Consider the following 23321-nt stretch of genomic DNA (forward strand, 5'->3'; position numbering starts at 1 on the left):
TTCTCAGGGGCAGGAAAGCTTACCATGCTAATGAGAAGCACAGGCTTTTCTCCTATTCCCTGCTCTGCAATTTGTCACAGCTCAGTAGCTGCTGTGTAAGAATAAGTTGTCCTTTTAGCAGGGATGGCTGGATAAGCAGTGCATGAACAAGGGCAGCCTTCTCCAGGTAGGTGTTAACTCTTTGTGAATCAGAGCCCTCATGGGAGGTTGCAGAATAGAGAAGTGATGGAGACATGGAAAGAGCGGAGGCCAAAGGTTGTAGGAAAGATGGTGTTGTCTACTGGTGGCATGGTGCAAAGATCTGGAAAAAGGAAAAAATAATCTTTGCGTTGCTTGGTCTTGGGCAACGTCTGCTACTTAGTCACAGGGTTTACCTGTACAGGAGGAACTTCATCTCTAGGTTATTTGTAGGAAAATATGACCCAGACACATTAGTAGTTTGGAAAGGTGGTACAACTGCCTGAGTACATTGTGCTTCAGGTGTCACTCAGTTTTGAAAGTTCCTGGGGAAATGAGAGGGCACCGAAGCAGAAGTGCAGCAGTTTTTGTTGACCAGTATTTTTGAAAAATAAAATGAAAATAAAGAAGTTATTCCTTGATGCATTTAATTGATGATTTCAGGGTATTCAGTGTTACCTTTTTTTGGCAGTTTGAGAGGCTTATGTTTTTCTCTGGCTTTGCACAAAATAATCACAGTAATAATAATTTTAGGAAGAATCTGGAACACATTATTATAAACGCCTTATTTCAGTGGAGCTGTATCCCAGGAACACCTGGAGTGTATGAGCCCTAGGGCCACCGCAAAATTTGCTTTTGGCCTCTGGTGCGATTTAAAGTTTTCAGAAAAATGTTTTCATACCTGTGGATTTTTAAGTGCTTTTGAGTTTTAAAAGTAACTGATAATTTTGAGGGCTGTTTTAAGGGAATTCTTGGATCCTAACTCTTCAGCCTCTATGCTACTCCAGTAACACACCCAATATCACGAGCAAGGTAGATTTTAAAGAACATTTTGGAATACCTTTGTTTTTAACCCTGTCCCTTTGCTGCAAGGGCAGGTAGCCTGGGAATTATTCCTGCAGTGGGCAGAGAGAAGGCAACCAGCCTTCCTCCTGTCCTCAGACAGGGAGAGTCACTGCAGCAGCCCTGGGTGTGCACAGCGTTCAGGGTCAGCGGCCGCAGCGGGGACAGCTCGAGCCGGTTGACGTCAGGCTGTCTGCAAACACCTCTGGCAGCAGAAACCAAGCCCCTCTGCATTGTCTGGATGTCCTCAGCAGCTCCTTAGCTTGGCTTGGCAAAACATGGACATCTGAGCTGGTACTTCGAAAGAATGCCCTCCTTGGGTGCCCCAAGGAGCTAACGGTGGTAGTGGTACCAACAGTGAGGGAAACCCAGCCTGGGCTCCCATGGTGGTTACACTCACTGAGGTTGAAAATAATAATGATGTTGTCAAGTCCTTTTGTTATTTTGGGGGATTTCCTTACGTAAACATTTGGAGTCTAGTTCCAAATGTGATGTCTGCATAAAGCATGTGTCCCACCTCACCGTGACATGGCATATATGAGACAGAATTTTAATTAATTCAGTAAATTAAGCTTGCCATAATCTAGATAAGCTCTTCTGTGTGGCTACTGTGAATCCCAAAGCAGAAGAATATATTGTTCTGAAGACACAGTATCTGTCTAAAAACACAGATGAGGTAGGCACTGTTAGCAGAAGGTGATTTTTCCAGGAAAGCAGTTTGAGCTTTGTTCCATACCATCCTGCATTGGGGATCCATTTAAAGTCCTTCTAACCTTGCAACTATCAGTTCCCTGCAAGCACATTTCCATGTTGACAAAAGCAGCTGTGGCCTTCCTTCAGCTCTGAAGGCTCATCTGAGTTAACTGGGTCTGAGTTCTGAGTGCAGAATGGAAGGGTTCTCACTCACCAGTGCAGCTGAGTTCATTTAGTGAGCTGCAGAAGGCTGAATCAGTATATGGGAAATGTCTGTTTTTACTCTGAGGAAAGGGAATGGGAAAAAAATTTCCGATTTTTAAAACTGTTTTGTTTCATGTTTTTGGGCTTTTTTGTGTCTCGGTTCAGTATTTTAGGGATATATTTGAAATCTGTAATAACAGAGTGGCCCTAAATGTTACTCATATTTTTATTCTTTTTTTTTTTTGAAAGAAGGAAAAATGTTTTTCTCTTTCCTATTTGAAGTGAGTCTGCTGAGAGCACCCAGTTTGACATGTTGTTTTAGCTGATTATTATTCCAGTGATGAATTTAAATTTAAAACTCAGTTCTGGACTAAAAACACAGAAAAACTATTTGTCAGTATGCTGCTGTTTTGATCAATATGTCAGTAGTCATCATGCCCACTATTTTTGGAAAAAAAAACTCCACAAATTGGAAACCACCTTGAATTTTCACAGGTGGGCCCCTGTCCTGCAGGTAGCAGGTGGGATTTTGTGAGTGCTCTAAGGTCCTCTGGCATAAGAGTGCTTTGGATAATAACTCTTTATACTCTTTCCCAGTCTAGACTGGGTTTAACTTCATTCTCTAGGACCTTCTAACTTCCAGTGTATGTGAATTTGATTACTTGCTAATGAATTTCATTTAAATGCTTGCAAGTGAAATGGTGCTGCAGTGCTGCTTGCCTTCCTATACCAGCTGATGGGTATTGACAGGATTACTGGGGTGCATTATGGGTTTTTAATGGAGCTGGCTGAGTTGGTTTCTTCTCCAGCAACTGAGCTTCCTTCCCTTTCAGTGGGCTATGAGCTATTTTCTGTGATTGCCTGACTGTTACAGAAATTGGTGGTTAAATTTCTGCAGTATTCTTTTGCTCCTGACTTGTCCTGTGTTTCTCATTGCACAGTGAATCCTGTTTCTGTGAGTTTGCAATGTGGGTTTCTGTATCTGGATGAATTTTTCTCCAGACCAGTGCTGTCTGCTTGCCCAGTTCTTATTCTTCATCCCCTCAGATACCCTATGTTTTAGCAGTTGATTCACATATGTCCATGGACATACAGGTGCTTGTTCTATCTAAGACTATTCCTGTAGTGTGACAAGTTGTGCAGATTTAATGTGATATGAATGTACAAGTTGAGCATTTCTTCTTTGAATCATCTGGAAGGTCAGCTTACATCAGGTTTTTCTGTCTTTCTGATGGAATAAATGTAGAAGAACAAAGATCAGGAAATAAAAATTTCTCAATTGACAGAGAAGAGCTGTTTCAGGTAGAGTTTAGGAATTTGTGTGGATATGTCTCTGGGAAGGTGTTACATACTTTCAGTGCTTTCCCTGATGAGGATTCCTGTAAAACATCCTTGATGCCCTGCTCCCAGAGTGAAGTACAGGAGCAGTCTGTGCATGATTTTGTCACTAGGAACCCTATTGCTACCTACCACTTCCAAGTAATGGCACTTCTTAACGACATCTTGTGTGTGGTGCTGATTTCCCCCCACACACACACTTGTGTGTATTTGTTTCTCCTGAATTTTCTGAGTTGGTATTTGTCTCAGTTTAGCCTCTCTGTCAGATCTGAAAAGCAGATGTTGTTGTAGACGTGCTGAATTGCTTAAAAAAAAATTATTGCCATACATCACTGTGGAACTGTGATTAAAAGAAATAACTTTGGTTTTCTCTGTTTATGTTCCAAGCGCAGCAGTGGTAGAATCACCATTAGCTTTGTATGTGCCTATTAACCAAATGAAAGGAAGGATTCAATGGAGTGATTAGTTTTCAATTTAGGCTTTTAAAGTTATTGTCTCATGGTTTTTGCAGCCTAGTTACTGAGGGGAATATCCAGGATTTAGTTATTTTTAATTCTGTTTTGATTGGGACACTTTTTCCAGATACTGAATTCAGATAAAAGCAGGATACTCAAGGATAATTTAGAAGAAAAGATACCGCGTCCTTAGAAGGCTTCTGTGATTCGGAAAGCACAACATCTAATGGCTAGATTTGTTGTTAGAACTCAAATAGCACTAAAATCTCAGAAAGTAGTTTAAACAGTGTGATCCTAAGAGGATTAGAAAGAAGCACAAGTTCACATGGAGAACAGGAGCATTTCAAAGCTCACGCAAAAACCACTGGTTTAGCCATAACACATACCCAGGGTAATGTCTGGGAAGGAGAAAGTAGCACCAATAGCAGCATTTCTGGAAGGAAATGGTTAAACATTTCTGCAAGTAGCTCTTCAAGAGCTCCTTGCTTTGAACTGATTGTGTTTGGAAGCAGGTCAGGACTAACATCAGTGCACATCTGGTCTGTGTGTTTGTAAGCAGACCTGTCACTGTGTTGGTGCCAGGGATGTTTTTATCTGTGGTTTCCTTCGTACCACACGATTATTGCTTGGTTGATAGCAGCAGCCCAGTCTGTGCAGGCAGCCTGGATGGGTATTTGCTGCTTTGATGAAGGTGGTTTGACTGCTGGTTTTAGCCCTGCAGCTGAGAACTGCCTGATTCATGCAGGCTGGGTTTAAGGCCTGGGGCATGGCTGGTCTCTGTACACCACAGGATGCTCTTCACAGGGAGATGATGTTGGGTGTTGTACCCAAATCTCCAAGGGACACGGGCATCAGTTATGTCATTTTGTGCAGAAAAAACTGCTGTGGGCAAGGCTGGTAAGCACTGGCTCTGAGCACACATCGTGTTCATCAAAATAATCTTTCTTTTCAAGTTGAGTTGAGCAGTTCTCAATTGATGTTGAACATGTTAGTCACCAGGCCGTGGTGAGCTGTTACCAGCCCCTCCAAGATGAAGGATATAAACTCACAAGCTGCGGTGCATTCTCCAGTGTGCCTTATAAACTTAAAAACAATCCACCAGATGCCCTTTAAGTGTCATGTAGAATAACTGTACTGCATCTGGGCACCTGTTTAAATCACCGTAACGTGTTGGAATATAAAGGTGAGAGATGGTCTGAAATCAATAAATTATAACTGTCACCTGCATTGTTTCAAGGTACATGCCAAAATCCAATAAGATAAATTTGGAAAAGAAAAAAGCTGCTGATGAGGCGTTTGTCCTCAGCAATTGATTCTGAAGAAGGACATTGCAGAGTTTTCTAAATGTTTACACGTCGCTTCAAGCGCCCTTATTTAAAACTGGAGCCTACAACCAATTAACATTGAAGGAGGAATGAAGTGAAGTCAGTGAACCCTTTCTTTTCTAATTCTCTGCTCTCTTGAGTCTTTGCTTCCAGCTTCTTTCCGTGTCACTGCCCTGTTTAGATGTAAAGCAAAGGACAAGAAGCCTCTTCCACGGATCAGGCAGAAAGGTTTCCCTCTCTGGCTTCGATGATAAGTACTGCACTCGAGATTGCACAAGGGCAAAGAGGTGTTGGAAGGAGACAGTTTGGGCAGTGTGTACTGAAGAAAGCCTTTTTTCCTTGAAGAAAATGGTTTATGTCTGTGCAATCATGCCTTTATTTATGTTTGCAGTGTTCCTTCCCAAATGGAATAACCCAAACCAAGTGTCACGCTCAGAAGCAGGGTCCTCCTCTGCCTTTTTCTGCACACAGCTTTTATCATGATTTAGATTGTTCTCAAAAGAATCTTGGTTGGTTGCTGTTTTGTTCTGCTTTAAGGAAAACTCTTGTTATAAGCAGATAATGTTTTTATGGGGTCTTCAGAGCAGGTGTTAAAGCTTTCTCTTCTCACCTGGTCAGCAGCTCTGGCTGTGGAAAAAAAAAGCTTTCTGAGCAGCCTTGCATAGGATATTGTACCTCTTGAGGAGTGGAGTTTCACTCAGCCTATTTACATATTTTCTGCAGCACAAGTACAACTAAGCAAGGAAATAAGAGCATGTTTGCAAATTCTTTCAATTCCCAGCATTCCTGCATTCCTCAGCATCCTCTGCAATGCCTCTTGTTTGCACTGTGAAGGTGATGTTACTGCCTGCCTTGTAGGATCTTCTAAGAATAAAATAAGCTCAAATGGTGCAACTCTTTTTTTTTTTTTTTTTTTTTTTTTTTTTTTTTTTTTTTTTTGGGTGGGGGTCGGGGCTGGATCCAAAAATGGCTCCATAATGAATGATTTCCTGGTGGTTGAACTTGAAAATTGCACGTGAGAACCTTGTGTTAATCATGAGTCCCACAAACTATAGTTACTCTTTACTCATAGTAAAAGTTTTTTGACCACAGGTTGCAGATGCTTGGTAAAGAATTTAATCTAAAAATAGTCTGGTAATACTTCATTAGTCACCCATGTCCATCTGTCACCCTTCCTGCTCTTTGAGTGGGTGATTAGATTATGTCCTAAAGAAAAGTCGTCTGGCAAGTATTTGTGTGGAGGGCAACCACTCAGGAATATTAGTGTGGATAAAAATCGTTTGTCACTGCTGAATAAAAATGAATGTTGTAGTGGATGGAGTTACCTCATATTTGGATGTCAAAAGCTGTGTGCTTACACTTAGCTATTTTATTGTAGGGTGCGTAAAATTACTATTGACGTGTAAAAAAACTTACTAAAATGTAGGAGAGTGTGGATTTGTTTGGATTATGTTTTTGTTTGGGTTTTAAAGGTGGAAATGAGTTCTCTTGAATTTTGCACTAGGAAGATTTTTGTTATTTACATGTTGTCAAGCGTTGCTAGCAATTAGTGTGAGCTAGTGGTTTTTTTTTTTAATTACTGAGGTCACTGCTGGAGTTGGTAACTTCTTGGGCTCATGGGCACACCTGTGTACATAAATTGAGTTATTTAGTGCAAGTTGTGTCAAGAAAACAGATTTTTCTTTTACTGCTTCACAGTGGATGTCATACCATTTTGGGAGTCATACCATTGGAATGTTGATTTTTGTTTGGGGCTTTTCAAATTGTTTAGATGTCAATAGCTGTGGTTTCAAGATAATAAATATTAACATTTCCTATTTTGTCTCCTTATTTCCCTGTCAGCATCACCCTTCTGTGGCAAGAGGCACCCGAAAGGAAAACTTCTGCATATCAATGCACTGCCAATGGTAAGTACCTTTTTAACTGACTAAAGGTGGCAGGTGGCATGGTTTCTCTCTGCACACATGCCATTAGCAGGCTTACACTGCAAATAGTGTTTTTAGAATAACTACTTTTTAGTATTCAAGTGGATTATTTTATTTTTTTAAGGAACATCTAGACCATTATGCTGTTTGACAGAAATATTACAACTGCACCTGGTTTTATCCTGTGGAAAGTAGGGCAGCATGTTAATTTTGAAGTGAGAAGTGTGACTTGACAGTAACATAGCTCATCCTGTTGGTAACTGGTGTTGCTTCCTCTTTTGGCCAAGAGCCTGTTTGGGGTGAGCTCTAGCCAAGCTGGATGTTCTGTTGCCCCCACTTGGGTGCTCTCTGCAGTTTGTTTCAATACTAACAGCTTTTGCCAGAAAAAACCAAAGCCAGCTCTGCATTGGCAGGTGTATTTTACTTCAGCCCCTTTGCTAGTGTAGGACCAGTGAAGTTGAAATCTTTGTTTCTGTAGAAAGGGGCAATCTTATTCCATCTCTGAACATTAGTGTTACACACTGCTGCAAATTCATGTTTTCAGGCTATCCTTATGGTTTGCTGGTGCTTCCTGATAGCTGTGCAGATGGAAAGCAGAGCTGAGGCCTGAAGGGAAGGACTGGAACTTACTGCTTCAGCTTTGATCAAACAACCTCTTTTTTAGCAGTTTTGGTATCTTATCACAGTTGAGGTGTACAAGAGTGGTACCTTCAGCATTAGCCTTAAGAATTAAATGCATAACGTGCCAGGTGAATTCTATATTTAAAGCATCTCTCTCTTCTTGTGCTCAGTGCAGAAGTTAAAGGGGTAATGTTTTGAACCACTTGCTTTGAAAACTCAATTTTGCATCTGAGAGCTGAGCTGATTTCTGTTGGTTTGCATGTGGAAATGGATCTAAAGAATATGTAAATCAATTACTGCCTCACTTATTTATACCTTTGCAACTCCACTGTATTTGCCCTGTGAGGAAAATGACGCTCAAAGTGAGTTTGCTTGGATGTAATTCCTTCACTTTGAGGTGGTGAGCAATTCTGTTAACTCCCAAAGACATGATGGAGTGAAATGTAATATATTTGTCACAAAGTAAAGCAAATATACCTCTGAAATCAGAAGATCTGCACCAAGGTTGTATGTTGTTTAATAGTCTGGTTTTTAGGCTCAGAGTTTATATGAGTAGAGTTTATATTAATTTGAGATGAACTTCAGGTGGTGGGAATGGATTTGTTGAGTGAGAAAGAATAGTGTTTACCTGGTCACTCAGACTGGTATTTTAATTTTTAGGTCCTGAAATGAGCAGTGGTCTCAGCCTTTTCTATTATTGTTAAATCTTCATTGTTGTTGTTGACCTTTTTCCAGCAAAAAGCTGCTCTATTTTCTTTTTATTTTGTAGTGGTTGAGTGTTATTTTAGTTATGATTTAAGATACTGATCTGTATTACTGCCTCTCTTAAAAACATGACTCATTTCATATTAACCTAGTCCTTATACTTCATAAAATTTTAAAATACTGTGAGACTGTACTTGAAATGTTACTGCATTTTGTCCTAATTTTCCCCCTACAAATTATATTAGAAATTCAGAATTGCACGGTCTCAAGGGCATGGTAGTTGTTACAGTGATCATAAAACATGCTCAACTGTTACTTGCAGTGAAGTGAAGTACTCCCCACTCTTGTCTTTGAGGGCTGTTTTTGTGCTCTAAGTTGTTATACTTTATTATTCAAGAGATTTCTAAGCCATTACTCACCTCTGATTAACTTTGAGATAGTTTAAATGTAGATTTAAGAGACAAGCTAGACACATTTTTTACCATCCCCAAAGTAATTGGAACTAAACCTGTACAGTAAAAAAAACTTCTAGAGGTTTTTATAATGTTTTTCTCTTTGCTGTGTGTAAACAAAATATGGGCCAGAGGTCACTGAAGAAAGCAGGTTTTGTACTTCCCCCAGGAAGGCCTTGCTTTAACCATGGTTGCCCATGTTCAACAGATATATTTGAATAAGAAATTAATTTCTGATTCTCTGGAGAAATGGTTGTAGCATTTTTGGTCATGGTTAAATCCTGATTGTCAGTTCCATTTCTTAGTAGTAAAAACACCCAAAATAACAATTTACACATACTCCATCCTCTTCTTTTGTTTTCTTAGATTTTCAATTTTCAAGGTAATTTAAAGAAGCTTATTTTTTGTATAATATTATGTTATGATATTTATGCATATGTTATGTCTATGTTAACTGACAAACAAAATAGGGTAAAATACTAGTTACTCTTCAAAAATTATTGTAGCTGTTGGCAACTCTTTAGAAAATTAAATATTGATATTATGATATAGCATGGCTGTGTTCAGTGGGTGTGAGTTCTCCTTCCCATTCTTCCAGCCAAATTTAGTGTTCCTCACAATGTCAAAGGAAAGATGCAAAGGCTAAATGAAAAAGGCCTGGTAATTGCAGGAAAGTGAGTGTCTAATGCTACTTTTCTAGGATTCTGAAGGTTCATTTAGAGGCTGATAACTTGTACTTAATCTGTGGTCACAAGAATTAATGAATATGTCGGAAATAAAAATTTGATGTCTTGGATCTTTGGTCTAAGCAAAAGATGACATCAGGATTTCAACAAGGGCTTTAGCAAATACATTTTCTTATTATGTGATGGAACTTGTAGCTTACCCAAGAAAGATTTTCCATTGTGTCTTGCCTTTTTGTGAGTTTTGGAAGCTAACCAGTTTGCCTTTCTGCTTTTGCAAGTCATTGAAGCATGTTTGTGTGTGTTCACATGAATAATGTGGGAATATAGGAGGGTGCTTATCTGTGCATGTATTTATGCACACATATAGGTGTATATCTAAATTTAGAAATACAGAATGGACTGTGTAAAACCCAGGAGCTTACAGAAAGGTGTGAGCTACCAGTTTGTGACTGTCCTATGACAGCTTGCTGTCATAGGGCTTGGAAGGACTCAAGCTGGGCCATGTGCTGTCCTTCTTAGAGGCATCCTGGAAAACACTGTGTCCAGGTTCTGAGCCTTTACATGGATGGTTTGACAAAGATCAGCACCCTGATCAGTTAAAAAGGTCTAATGCAGAAGAGAATAGAGAATGTTGTTGTTTGTTACTAGCTGGCACAGGTAAAGTCTGAGGATAGGCAGTGAACACAAAATTACCTAGTCCCCAGGCAAGCAGTCATCAACATCTAAGACATGTCCTCACAGTCTTGGGGGGAATACCAAGTAGGTGATTTAAATCCATTGTTTTCAGTGCTGCCTGTTTCTAGGTGAACACATTATACTGTGTTTCGAGGGTGTAGCACACCTATTGTGTGTTATGTCAACTGTTCCTACTCCTGAGAGGTGGGATAGAGCAGCTCTGCAGGCACTGGGTCTCTTGGGCCAGCAAATCCATGGGTGCAACATTTCAGTGTAATTACCTACAGGGGATTTAGCTCACAAACAGCAGGAGGGCTTGGAGGAGCTGGGGAGAATGAGTGAGTCACTCCAAAGTGAAAGGACTGTCTGCAACATTTTCCCCAAGACTGCAGCAAGTTGTTTTTAATTTGAATGTCTTTGTGGTGCCTTCAGGTAGTCCTGTGTCCTTCACACTCCTTAGAAGACAGGTAAATGAATAAATGGATTTAACTATTAGCCCATGCTTCCCCAGCAGCTAAACCCATCCAAATACTGCTCTGCCAGGCCACTGTGTTGAAATGCTTCCATGCAAAGGAAGACAACCAAGGGAGGAAATATGAGCTGGAGAGTTGGGTTTGATGTGGAAGCCTTGTCTCTGCTGGCACCTGCCAAGGACAGCTGGAGGTCTGTGCCTCTAGCTCCAAGGTTTTTGCACTGGAATTGCAAAACTGGCTTTGTTTCAAGAGGAGCTGAATGGTATCTCTCAGCTAGAGGTGTATAAAATGAGTATCTGCAGATGAGCAGCTCTTTGTAAGGCGGTGCAGCTGAAGGTTGGTTGTCATACTGAGAGCAGGGACCCCTGCTTTACAGAGTTTATGAAACTTGACAGGACTAAAGATGTTGCCCTCAAGCATCTAGAATAATTGATTCAAAATAAATAACCCTGCAAGACTTAAGGCCCTTATTGTATGAAATACAAATGCATGTGCCTACATGTAACTTTTAGTGTAGGAGTAGTTCTTTTGCAATATAAATAAAGAGTTCTTGCATGCATAAAGCTAACCAAGCTTGAAAGCACATTGAACAGTAGGGCCTAAAAGTGCTTGTGAAATTTATTGTTGGTTGTACAATTTATGGAGTGCAGCCTTAAAAGGAAAAAAAAAAAACTTCTAGCAGGTTCTGAAATAGTCTCAAATAATTGACAACATGAAATTTTGGACTGTTTTGCTCCTTCTGAAATCAGTGGATGCTATTATGAATGAAGGAAGGAGAAGTGCAATGTATTTTGTGTGATGGTTGGTTGTGGCTAAACAGTTATGTTCCAAAATGTTCATACATCAGTTCTATTCATTGTTAGCTAATCTGATGGTTTATGTGTGGAAGAGGAAATGCTACTAATAATGTGATATGAAAGAAAAGTTCCATCATGTGGTAGGATGCAAACTGTGGTAAGCATTAAAAATTGTACATACACTATTCTGAATAATTTTTGGAAGGGCTTTTGAATTTTCTGTTTCTTTATAGAGAGCAAGTTAAACACACTAGCAAGATCCCTTTCTGACTGAGAGGGAAAACACCCCTTTTCTCCCATTTCTGCCATTAAAGTTCACCACTGAATGAATCAACTGAAACGGAAATGAACGTCCTTTAAAAAAATGGAAGTGTTGGCTCTGTTTTGAAGTAGCATTTGTCAGAGAACTTTCTCTGCTGTTTCTCTAAGCATTTTACAGTTCAAAAATAAGCTTTGACTAAGAATTCTCGGCAAAATCATAAATATGTAATTATCTAAGCAGCTCGGATATTTAGCCCCTGGCAGGTGCCCAGTGCAGTGCAAGAGCAAAGGGAACTGGGCCAGTATCTCGAGCTAGAGGAACATCTTCTAAAACAGGGTGAGGGCCATTACTATTCCTTATCTACTGCCATTTCTAGGTTTTAAATCTTAACTATATCTGAAAAGAGGCCATTTCTGCTGCTATGTGTTGTCTTCTCTTACAGCTGGCTTAGTCTGGTTTTTTCATTGTTGTCTTCCTCTGCTTTACCTCCCCTGCCTTAGGTTTTTTCTGTCTTCACTGCTTTAAACTGGTGTTGGTTCAATAGATAATAGTAGTGCAGTTAGCATTAGATTATATCTTACTTGTTCAGCATGCCATCTGCTTTAGAGGAGAGGGAGATTTTGTGTTTGTGCTCTGGGTTCACTGCCATATGCCCATGGTGAAGTTGTATAACCTGGAATTACCCTTTTCCTGCTCTATTATATGAAAGAATTAGAAATATAGTGTAAAGTCTTCTCAACATTGGCAAAGTTTGTTGCACAGTTAAAAAATTAAACTGGTTTTTGAGTGTACATGAAGAAATGTGACAGAGAAAACCCCAGGACAGGCTCTTTTGTGTCCCAGCACGTGAGTGCTGCCATCTGCAGAAGAGCAAAGCTGATTTCACAGGAGACCATGTCAATGTGTCACTTGTATCATCAGACCTTGATCCTGGTTTCTTTCTTGTTGATGTTAGTTCAAGTTAACAAAAGTAAAAGCTGCCCTTAGTTGCAGCAGAGCTGATGCTGGGAGATAGTGAATATTGCTGCAGAACAATAGGAAGTCTGCAGGCTGTTTGGAATGACACTGCTGATGCTGACTTTTATTTACTCAGGAGAAACGGAGACCTGCTGGCCTTCAAAAACCAGGGCCCTGTGTGGCCATCAGCATGGATGGCATGGCTAGAAGCCTGTATTTGCTTTCCAAGACTTTAGTTCACCCAGTGATGAGAAGCAAAAATTGTAGTCAGTGTGTTAGTGCACCCATATTTGTAAATAAAGGTCGTGTGTGGCGTTCTTATTGTAATTTAGTGAACAATTATTAGAAACTATTCAAGACAAGGGATTTGAATCCCATACTGAGCGTATGTACGTAGGATTGGCATCCATGAATTTAATATTCACACAAATGGAGGGTATTGATGTCAAATGTGAGCCATAATTAGAATCTTTGACCTCATTAATGATATTCATGAAATCTTCCCCTTTCACTTAATTTCTTTGGGCTGTAGATGGACCATATTTTATTGCAATCTACATGTGTTTTAAAAATGTTTTATCCTGTGTTCAGGTGTTTAACAACTGTTTAAAAAAAAAGCTAAGTCCAGTGGCATAAGTTAAATTCAAGTCCATCGTAACAATGTGAAAAGGAGAGGATTTGAATAAAGTAATAAACTGGGCATGTGTGTGACTTGGGAATGGTTCTGTGCAGGGCAAGGAGTTGGACTCCATGACTGATGAGAATGCAGAATAAAGTCACTGGTGGTTAAAATGAACAGAGGGCAGATCAACCATCAGAGCAGAGTCTTTTTCCATGAATAAAAGAAACAATTTTAAAACTATCAGGTACATAACACACAAATTAAGGGGAAAATAGATGGTCAAAGGTTAAAGAGGGAATGAAAACACAAGTTTTATGGTCACAAGATCAAATGAGGCATTAGTTAATTTTCCTTTTTTTGGTGCAGTTCAGCAGAAGTTCAAGTAATTCAACCGAGTGATTGAACTGGAACAGGAAAGAGTGCCAGAAAAACTGGTTGCTAATAACATAAACAGAAAAAATAATCAAACAAAGTTACAATTTGATGTCAGCATTTCACATTAAAATGAATTTGAAAAGGCTGGAATTCCATCCTAGTTCATGGAGCCTTATTTACATAGAAAACAAATTTGTAACAAATATTCTTTTAACAGCTGATAAATTATTCTCCGAATAAGCCATCAGAATAGATTTAACCAAGAAGTGGCTGAGGCTCAGATGGTGTTTTCTGGAGACTGACCATCTGGGAAATTGGAGGTAACCTGAGTAGTAAGTAAGGGTATCTGAACTGTGAGGAGGTGACTTAATTACGTAAATAGCAAATGGAAACCACATTAGGGATGCTGGGGTTTTGCTCTAAATAGAAGATAAAATACAACTTAATATTTCCCACCATTGATACCCCAAGGTGATGTGCTGCTCTTTAGGCAGGATCGTTGCTGCCTTTTCTTGTACACATTTCATACTACTTATGATAAGCAAGTAACTGCTACGTGTTTGAATTTGTGACTGGAAATGTAGCTTAGAATAGATTGTTGGCATACCTTTCCACTGGCCTAATTCCTGGCTTCTTTTATGTTTAACTTTTTCTAAAAACAAAATCCTTTTTTTGCTGAACCGTTCAGTTTTGGTTATTAGGATTTTTCCTCTGCTGCTGCAGTTTATGAGGTTCCTGTTTTAAAGTCCTCCCCAGTTGTTGAGCAGACTCTTGCACGTCCCAGTTCTGGACTCAGACTGGGAGCTGTTGTAAATAGGCTGTTGTGGAGCAAAGTTGCTTCCATTGACCCATCCAGTTTTGTTTTAACATCCCTTTTGCTGAAGCTGACAGAAATTTCTCAGCAGATTGGCCTCCTCATTGCCCTCAGGAGCAACTGTTGCCATTTTGTTTTGGTTTTTTTTTTGGTTTGGTGGCTTGTGGTTTTTTCTTCACAGTGTCTCCATGGTGGTCCGTGTATTTCAGTTGAATTTCCTTTTCATCACAACGCAAACTACATAAATTACTGATTTTTTTTTTTTTTCGTACAAAAAGCCAGTGTCAAAGCAGTCGCAGGGTTTACCCTGTTGAGATTGACTTGCACTTGGACTGTCTCTGTTAAAGCTTCCCATTTTCATCAGGCTGCTTTTCAGTCTGTCCACAGCAGGATGTGGATTGTGGCATATTTGGAAGAGGAAGGAATGTTACATGAGATCCTCTGAAATATCTTAGTCCTGATGTCCCAGTGTCTGGAGTTCATGGGGGTTGGGATGTGGGGCAGAAAGTGTAGCCTGAGAGAAAACAGTGTAATGATCAGAAACATTATACTTCAGCAGATTCAGAAGCACATAAGCAAGTCCTGGACTCATTTTTTGTCTGATTTGGAAGACAATTTAATCCATTTCATAAATCTTTAAATTTATGCTTTGAAGAAGGAGTGTTATGTGCGCAAATTCTAAAATCATTCTGAAAAGAACTCGTGGCATCTATACATAGCAAACCTCTGGGGAAAAAATAGTCATTTTTACGGTTCCTGAGGTTCTGTTGTTACCCCAAGATAGATGTGGGACATTTTCCAAGCGCAGGAATGGAGAAACATCAGGAAAGGCGAATCTTGAGTAGAGTGTTACTAGAAGTGCCAAGTTACAGCTGTGATGGGTGACATCAACTGAAAAAGATGTCAGCTATGCACGACTCATAAGTTAGGAACCTCTGGGCTTGCTTTTGAAGAAAAAAGCATTGCAGCTTAAGTGAAGTCAATTGTTCCACATATTTTTGTGACTCGTAACTCATCTGGTGAAAAATCAAGAGTGATTTGTAGGTTTGGAGTGCTCTGAGTAGGGAAAGGAGCTTGGGCATCCCAGGAGGAGGTCTGGGTCACAGAGTAACACATTTCCTTATTCTCTAGCCCTGGCAGCATGGCATTTGTGGATTTGCAGTGCTATATCCACAGGAAAATTAATTCATGCCAGAGAACTCATTTATTTAAAATAAATCCAGCTTTGCCTCACGCATCTCTCTGGCTGCACCCATGAAAATTGCCAAGAGGTCAACTGAAAAATTGCCTGGAGGTCAGGTGAAAAAGGACCTGTTTGGGAAGTGGGTGAATTCACAGCCCTCCCTTGGACAGTTTATGGGAGCTGAGTAGCACTTAGGACAATTGGGAAGATGATGATGTGACTCAATTCCACAAGCAGCTGACTGCACACTGTGTCAGGGTTGAGAAATGCCAGCGCAGCCTTGCCATGTGCCTGTTTTTGGGGGTTTGAAGAGCAGTTTTGTGGCTACCTCAGCTTTAAATTCAGTGTGATACACAGCGCCTCTGCCAGCACATACTGAAATCCTGTAAGAGTGCTATAATTAGGAAGCTTAGTTGAAGAATTGGGTGAGGGAAACACTTGCATTCCTTAAGCACAGAGGATTTGTCAAAAAGCAAAGTGTTCCCTGACTTGCTATGTATTCCTAGGAGGATTTCATGACAGACATCTTGCGTTAAATGAAAAGGAATATACTGAAAAGGGGCAGGGGGACAATTGTTTCTGTTGTAATGTGTGGATGCCATAAAATCCTCCAAAATGCAACATTTTGAAGTAGGGGTTTTGCTTCTTTTTACTTCTCTCATTTCATCTTAGTACAGGAGGATTGGAAGATCTGTAAAGCATGGTCTTCACTGTAGGAAATGCATCTATTTATCTTTGAGTCAAATCTAAGCGAACTGTATGGATTGTTTCAGTAACACCTAGGAAAAGAACAATTTGTTTTGGAAACCTTAAACCTACTAAATGTTTGCTGAGTGAAGAAAGAATCATAGCCAGGCAGAAGTGCCTGTGTAACATTTTGCCTCATAATGGCTGCAAATTTCTAGAGCTTCAGAATGCTGTTTAATAAGGCAATCCCTAACTCAGCCCAACAGCCAGAGCCAAGAACAGAAAAAAGTGCCTTTTCCTGTGATGCTTTTACCTTCCCTCTCTCAGCCTGTTCCTGCAAATCACTTCCCTGCTGGCTCAGCTCTGGTGTTTCTGCTGGGCTCGCTGGGGCTGAGCAAGGACCTGTCTGTAGGAGTCTGATTAGGAATATGGTTAGAAAACAAGAGAATCCCATTCCCTCACTGCTAGCTCTATATAGTTGGTTTTTTCCAGACACAGTTAGACTTGTTACATAGCTCTTTATCTAGCTCTTTTTCTAAAATAAACCAAGGGCTAGCATTTAATCTTCATTCTTGCTAAAAATACTTCATTCCACTGGCCAGAGAAGTTACTGAATTTAGATAAATATGACAATATTCAACATTGTATTTATCTTAAGGCAGTAGTAACTGGCACTTTCAGGAATTTCTAGAAAAGCTGTGTTACATCTCAGCACTTCGATTATCATTGAAAACTTCAGTGTATTTTGTCTCCCACAGAAGAGGAATTTTTTTTTTAATGGGTATGCTAGAAAGACAGAGCTGGCAGCAGCAGTGGTACTGGCTCTCTGGAGGACCTTGGTCATAAGAGAGAGTAGCAGATGGTCTAATATATGTTAAAACAAAACAACAAAAGTCCTGGACAGGAGACTTTGTTGTTGACCTTTGGTGTTGTTTATTGACCTTGTCTGGGGAGATTATGATCTCTTCAGCACAGGAACGAAGTCCTACCTGTTTTTGCAACCTTAGCATAATGGGGGCCCCATCTTAAAAAGAGATCTTTTGGATGATGTGGTTATCCAAATAAATGGGGGCAGTAATAATGTTCATTATGTCTGGTTTGAGTGTTGTGAACATTCCTTGAGCAAAGAGAGACGTACATGAAGTAGAACAGCAACATTTTAAGTGAAATGAGTGGAGTCCCTTGCATCATGTGTTGCTTTTTAATTGCCTGTGTGTTTTGTAGATGTTTTTGTACCACTCCATTTTGTCCAAGTGTCTATAAAACCACATCAGAGATTTTACAAGGGTTCTATCAGTGCATTTTGTGATTTATGCTCAGTAGTAAAGATGATGACTGCCAGAGGTTTTTTGGTTTTATATAATCCTGGATTTGCAGCCTTGTAATTCACTTGCTGTCTGTTTTAGAGTGCAGAACAGTGATAAAAACTTTGCACATAGACTTGTTTGACTTTTCCTTCTCTACAAGTCATGGAATCACAGCTGAGGGGGTGGCCACCCCTCCTCTGCACGGTACCTGTTCCTTTTCCTCCCAGGCACTGAATTCTGGTGCCCTTTTGTTTTATTTTGTTTTTTTTTCTCAAATTTCAGAATTACAAGTGGAATTGAGGGACAGAGTAAATAGAGATGAATTTGGTTACATATGGCTGTGCTGTGAAAAATGCAGCTAGTTTGTGTCTAGAAAATGGGTCAGGTTTTAATTGCATTGTCAAGGTTAGTTAATGCTTAAACAGTTTGCTTCTTAATATAAAAGGGAACAATGGATCTGCTATTAACTTTTCAAAGCATTTCTAAAATGATAGTGTATATATGTATAAACTTAAAGTATGACAGGCCTAGAAAGCCCTACAAACCTTAACTGCTTAGACATGCTCTTAGTTTTCTTCATGAGCTATTTTTGTTTTTCAATACTGTATCTTGTGGCATATCTACAGTGAGCCTCTTCTCATACCAGTGTTGCTATGCTGAACAGACAGACCAGTTTGCATGACCTGAGGCAGAAAATAAGATTTTTAGTATATTTTGAGTAGTTTTTCTAGCAGATTAAGGAGCTGAAGTTCAAGTCCATGATCAGTTGACAGTGCTGGCTCATCCTTGTGCCTCTGCCTGCCTTCCATACCCTGTACCCCACGTGTTATCCAGAGGTTGTGTTCAGGAATAACCCTGGCTGCTTTTCCTGCCATGGTGCACAGGGTCATTGGATTTTGCTCTTTTCTCAGCTGCAATTCAGGTGCAGAGCACGATGGCAAAGGATTTATTGTTCCTGTGGTTATATAACGGGATAGTCAGTGACAATAATTTCAATTAATTCGGTTAAATTCAGCGGAAAGGCAGCTTCTGTGGCATCTTGGAGGGAGAATCCTCTTACCAGGAGATCCACCTTAGGCTGACTGAGGAATCTGTGGTTTGTCTGGTGGAAATTCATTCCCTCAGCAGTGTCACAGAACCTGTGAGCTATATAATAGCATGAAAATGTACTATTTACAAAAGGATGTTACTCTGTCAGCAAAAGGGCTAAAGTGTCCATTGTTTGCTTGCTTGACTTTCTTTTTTCTTTTTTCCCCCCCTGTGATTAAAAGAAAATTTTGGTGTGGATTTTTTGAGTGATCTGTATGAGGCAGGACTTACTAGAAAACCACTTGTCTTCATCTCCACAGCATGCCTAAACATCTAAATTCTATCCCTATTTCTAGTAAAGATTAAATGAAACCATAAAAAATGATGACACATGTCCTTCCCTCTGTAAAGCCAGTTTTGCCTAGGGTAAATCTACCAAAAAAAAAAAAAAACCCAAAAACCAAAAACCAGAAAATAATGTTTTCCTATTGCTGATAGCATTTACAAGTTTTAATATGACTGTTGCAAGTAAAATGATTTGGAATAGGAGAAAAACCAGAAGATATGAAGTAGGTCTTGACTTGGTGCTGGTTTTATATAAAGCAGGGCTGGTGTGAGGGCAGTTCTGGTGTTACAGCTGCAGAGGCAAAACTGCTTATTGATTGCTGGGCTCCAGTTTTTATTCATAACTCTAAGACACATGGATTCCTACAGCTGCTGCTGGAGTGAAATTTGCTGATAATAGAGACTTAGTTGGTCAAGCCCACTCTAATCCTGAACATTTTTAAATTATCTCCTTAAGGTTTAAATATTTTTAGTATCTATAAAGAAAAAACCTATCGGGATGAATGAAACCACATTCATGTCTTCTTTCTTAGCTTCTTTTTGAGTACCTTGCAGCTTTTTTGCTTACAGTGTGGCAGTTACTAGAAAACATAAAATATATAATGGATATAAAAATAGCCCACATGATGAAAGTGGCTTTGGATCCAAGCTAGCTTTGTATTTATTTCTTACAGATTTTGTTTCCTTTTCCTGATTTTTTTTCTTCTAATTTTTAACAGTTACAGTGTAAGAGTGAATTTTAGGATAAAAAATAAAAATTATGAAATTGAAAACCACAGACAATCCTGTTTCCAGACAGCAAATGATGATCTTAATAACTTATCTTAATAACAGGATTCTCTTCACTCTCCTTGGAGTTCAAGGTGAATTGGCAACGTGCAATATTAGTTACAGCTCCAATTGATTTCTTTGTACAAGTACTTTGGTATGCATAAATACAGGAGAAATTAAACAGCTGGCAGAGGCCTCCTGGTTTTGTGTAAATCGTAAGGCTAGGAGGAGGAATTTTTAATTTTTTTTTTTTCAAGATGCAAAGAGTTAGCTATAGAAGAAAGTTCTGTAAATGGCATTATTAGGAGTGTGCTCCTGCAAGCTAATAGGAAGTGATGTGATTTTATACCAAGAAAAGAGCTGAGCAGCAGTGACTTCTGTGTTTGTCTTCAAGTCTGTGTTTCCAACATTTCTGAGTATTCCAAAGTATTCTGCTGTACAACTGTAAAAATGGATTATTATCCACTGAGGCATGAATACAGGTCCTCTCTTGTTGATGGGATGGGGTTCCTTAGTCTTAAGTTTGAGAGCTGTTTCTATGTAATTGTCTCCATTTCTGCTTTCTCTCTGTGGCAGGCGTACCTGAAACAATGAGTCCTGCTTCTCTCTCAGCAGAAGGCTTGAGGCAATTCAGTGTGTGTTAGCAGGGTTTCTCCTGCCAGCTTTCCATCTCCACTGAGCATCCTCTGCAGGATGCTCTTTTTTCTGCTCTTCTGCAGATAGTGTTAGGCATCTGGAGAGATAAAGGGAGGAGAACTGTTTGCAGGGGAAATCACAAAACCTAAACTTAGAAGAAAACTCAGTGAAATAGGTGATATTTTTTTGAAATGTAACTCTCCTCTTCCAAAGTCCCTAATTCAGTCAAGTTTTGCCAGAGGAGTTTTTCCACTTTGTTGGTGACTCTTCCATTTAAATCCAGTCTAAAGATGGAGCAGTATGTTGTATTGCACCTCACAGTGCACTGCAGGTGGGACCAGCAATCAAAGCTGGTCTTTCTCTGGGAAATAACAAAATCAGATCCAGGAATTTCTTATGACCATCTCCTGGACACTCACTCCTCCTAGCATCACTGTGTACAGTGTCCCACTCAGCTTCACTCCAGCGTGTTATTTAACTCTGCTTCTTTTTATTTTCTTTTGCATACAGTTCCAGATGGAAAAATGTTTGCCCCAGCTTATGTGATGTAATAAAGGCTATTAAAATCCAACATGGCTTTTGTACATATAGTTGCCTGTAATGAAAGTGAGGTATTAATTTGGGAAGGCACACAAAAAGGGTATTGTAATTGAGCAGTGGCTGACATGTCGCTCAAAACTCAAAGTAGGTTGTACTATAAATATAGTCTCTTGTTTTGCAATTGACATTTTGCTAGTGGGTGGCTAATTTGAAAGGAAATAGACCAGTGATCTAATATTAATAACTAATTAATAGTTATGTGGATATTTTAAGTCTATTTTTCTGCTTATTTATAGGCATCTATTATTCATCTGTGCTGTGTATCCTTTGCATGTATGTTTAATTCTGAAACTTTTGCTTCAGTAACATTCAGCCTTTGCAATCAAAAGCTTGATAGCAAAGTTAGTATGTTCTTCAAACCCACTTTTTGAGCATGGCAATTTCAAAGTAAGAACACTTCAACCACTGAGGGAAGTCTCCCTCTTGAAGCAAGGCCTCAGAGGAAAGCCAGGGATGCATTGTCTACATCTCACCTGTGTTTGTGAGTCCTAATCAGCATCACTTCTGTACATATCCTCTGTTTAAAGTAGAATACAGAGCAGTTTTTTGGCTTTCACTGAAAGTATGTAGCTCATAGACAAAATGAAGAGGAATGAAATAAGAAGGAGCATCTCACAGGCAGCTTGATCCTTTGGGATCAGAATAAAACATGCATTCAAGTGCTCATTGCTTCTCACAGCATGTGTGTTACTATACCAAAGAGACGTGATGTTTTTGTTTGCTCTGATGGGACAAACTTCAACATAGGGTTTTGTCTCTTCTACCTGTTCCCCCTGTGTCCTGCCTTCTCTCTCACACTCACATTCATCTGTAAATTAATAAGCATATGTGATACTTGTTCTTTTAATGAATTCTTAATTGAATTGATAATAAGACAGGAAGACTATGTGAGAGATTCATTGTACTTCGTATATGCCTGATATTTTTAGATCTGTTTTGTCACATAGCCACACATTTGTAAGTGTATTCCACCAAACTCCATAGAGCAGTGCTGTGATATCTGGGCCTTGACTGTTAGCTGTGGAATTTGTGTGTGTTGTCTTTGCCTCTCATCCCTCTTGTGTGAACAACTTTGCTGTGAGTGCTCAATTCACAGGGAGCAAAAATTGTTTCTCTCTATCTCTAGAGTTTGCATTGCTCATTTAGCTGCTGTCCTAGGAAGTTTAAGCTGTGTCCTAGAAAGTGTTTCCTGTTGTTGGATTAAAACCCTGCTGCAGTTACCTGTGGGACTCACCTGTTGGTGGAAGCACCCACACTCCCTTCAACCACACACTGCAGCTGCTGCATTCAGGTTTTCCCAGCATTTGTTGCAGGTGTGAAGAAAAGCCCATATTAGCAGCAGGTGTGTGACAACAAGATACAGCATTCTGCCTTTTAATACCCTGCCCTGCAGAGGCTGGGTGGGGGTTGCAGCTGTTTGCTTGTTGCAGGGCATGGCATTGATGATACAGGAAACACAGCTTTTAGCTTCTGTGCCTTTCCAAAGGTACTGAGCTGTTTTGTATTTGGTCTCCCCAAAGCTGTGTCTCTATGTTCCAGCATAGTTCAGTGTCATTGCTGTGAATCAAACAGCTGTGGATAGACAGATCCCTTGGAGCAAGCATCCTTCTATGTTCTTACAGATATCCAGAGATTGAAATCTCGAAGTGCTTTTGTTTTTGTTTGGTTTTGTTTCGTTGGTTTTTTTGAGGAGGTGAAGGTGGTTTCTTTTTCCTGGCTCTTATGTACTTTGCTATGCAGAAGGCAGCTCTGGGCAGAGAACCAATCCTGAAAATCTTGAGTCCCAGATGCAGGGATCTTAGCTGGGGAGGTTGGTGTTCCAGGCATCACTTGGGATCCAGGCCATTTCAAGACGTGCTTGAGGTTGTTGTCCATTGATAAAATCCGTTGATAAAATCCATTGAGCTGGCAGTGTTTGTCCAGCTCCAAGGACAGAGCTGACACCAGTAATCCTCTCGTGGTGCTGAGGGTTGTGTGTAGGACCAAATGAGGCACACCTTTAAACTCTACAGGATACATCAGGTTTGAGTTCTCTGATTTCTCTGATTTCAGAGTCAGTTTGAAGCATGTTGGAAGTGACTGTCAGGGGGTTGTTTTGAAGTTTTTGTCCCTGTATGTTTTTCTGACTCTCTTTTCGTGACAGTTCATGTTTTTATTGTCAATTCCTTGTGACTCAGGGAATCTTTTATCTATGTGTATGCTTATTGCAGACAGTATTTAATACAGTCCTGTTGATTCTTATGTAATAATGAGAACCCATCAAAAGGTGCAGTCTTAATCCAACAAGATTTACAGACATTCTGTTGTTCTCAAGCAATTAAAAAAAACCTCTTAATACTTAAAAAATTTGCAAAAATTCTCTTG

General features: G+C 39.7%; 1 protein-coding gene across 7 annotated transcripts in view; it reads left to right on the top strand.

Moving 5' to 3' along the window:
• TBL1XR1 (TBL1X/Y related 1) overlaps positions 1-23321 on the top strand; it is a 108150-nt gene that overhangs the window by 40106 nt on the left and 44723 nt on the right. For all 7 annotated transcript variants that reach the window (XM_084212617.1, XM_084212621.1, XM_084212620.1 and 4 more), the window contains exon 2: positions 6878-6942. The gene's annotated coding sequence lies outside the window, so the exon portion shown is untranslated. The remainder of the gene's footprint in view (positions 1-6877; positions 6943-23321) is intronic.

The sequence above is a fragment of the Fringilla coelebs genome, assembly GCF_963513975.1.
Source record: "Fringilla coelebs genome assembly, chromosome: 10".
In the NCBI taxonomy this organism is placed as follows: domain Eukaryota; kingdom Metazoa; phylum Chordata; class Aves; order Passeriformes; family Fringillidae; genus Fringilla; species Fringilla coelebs.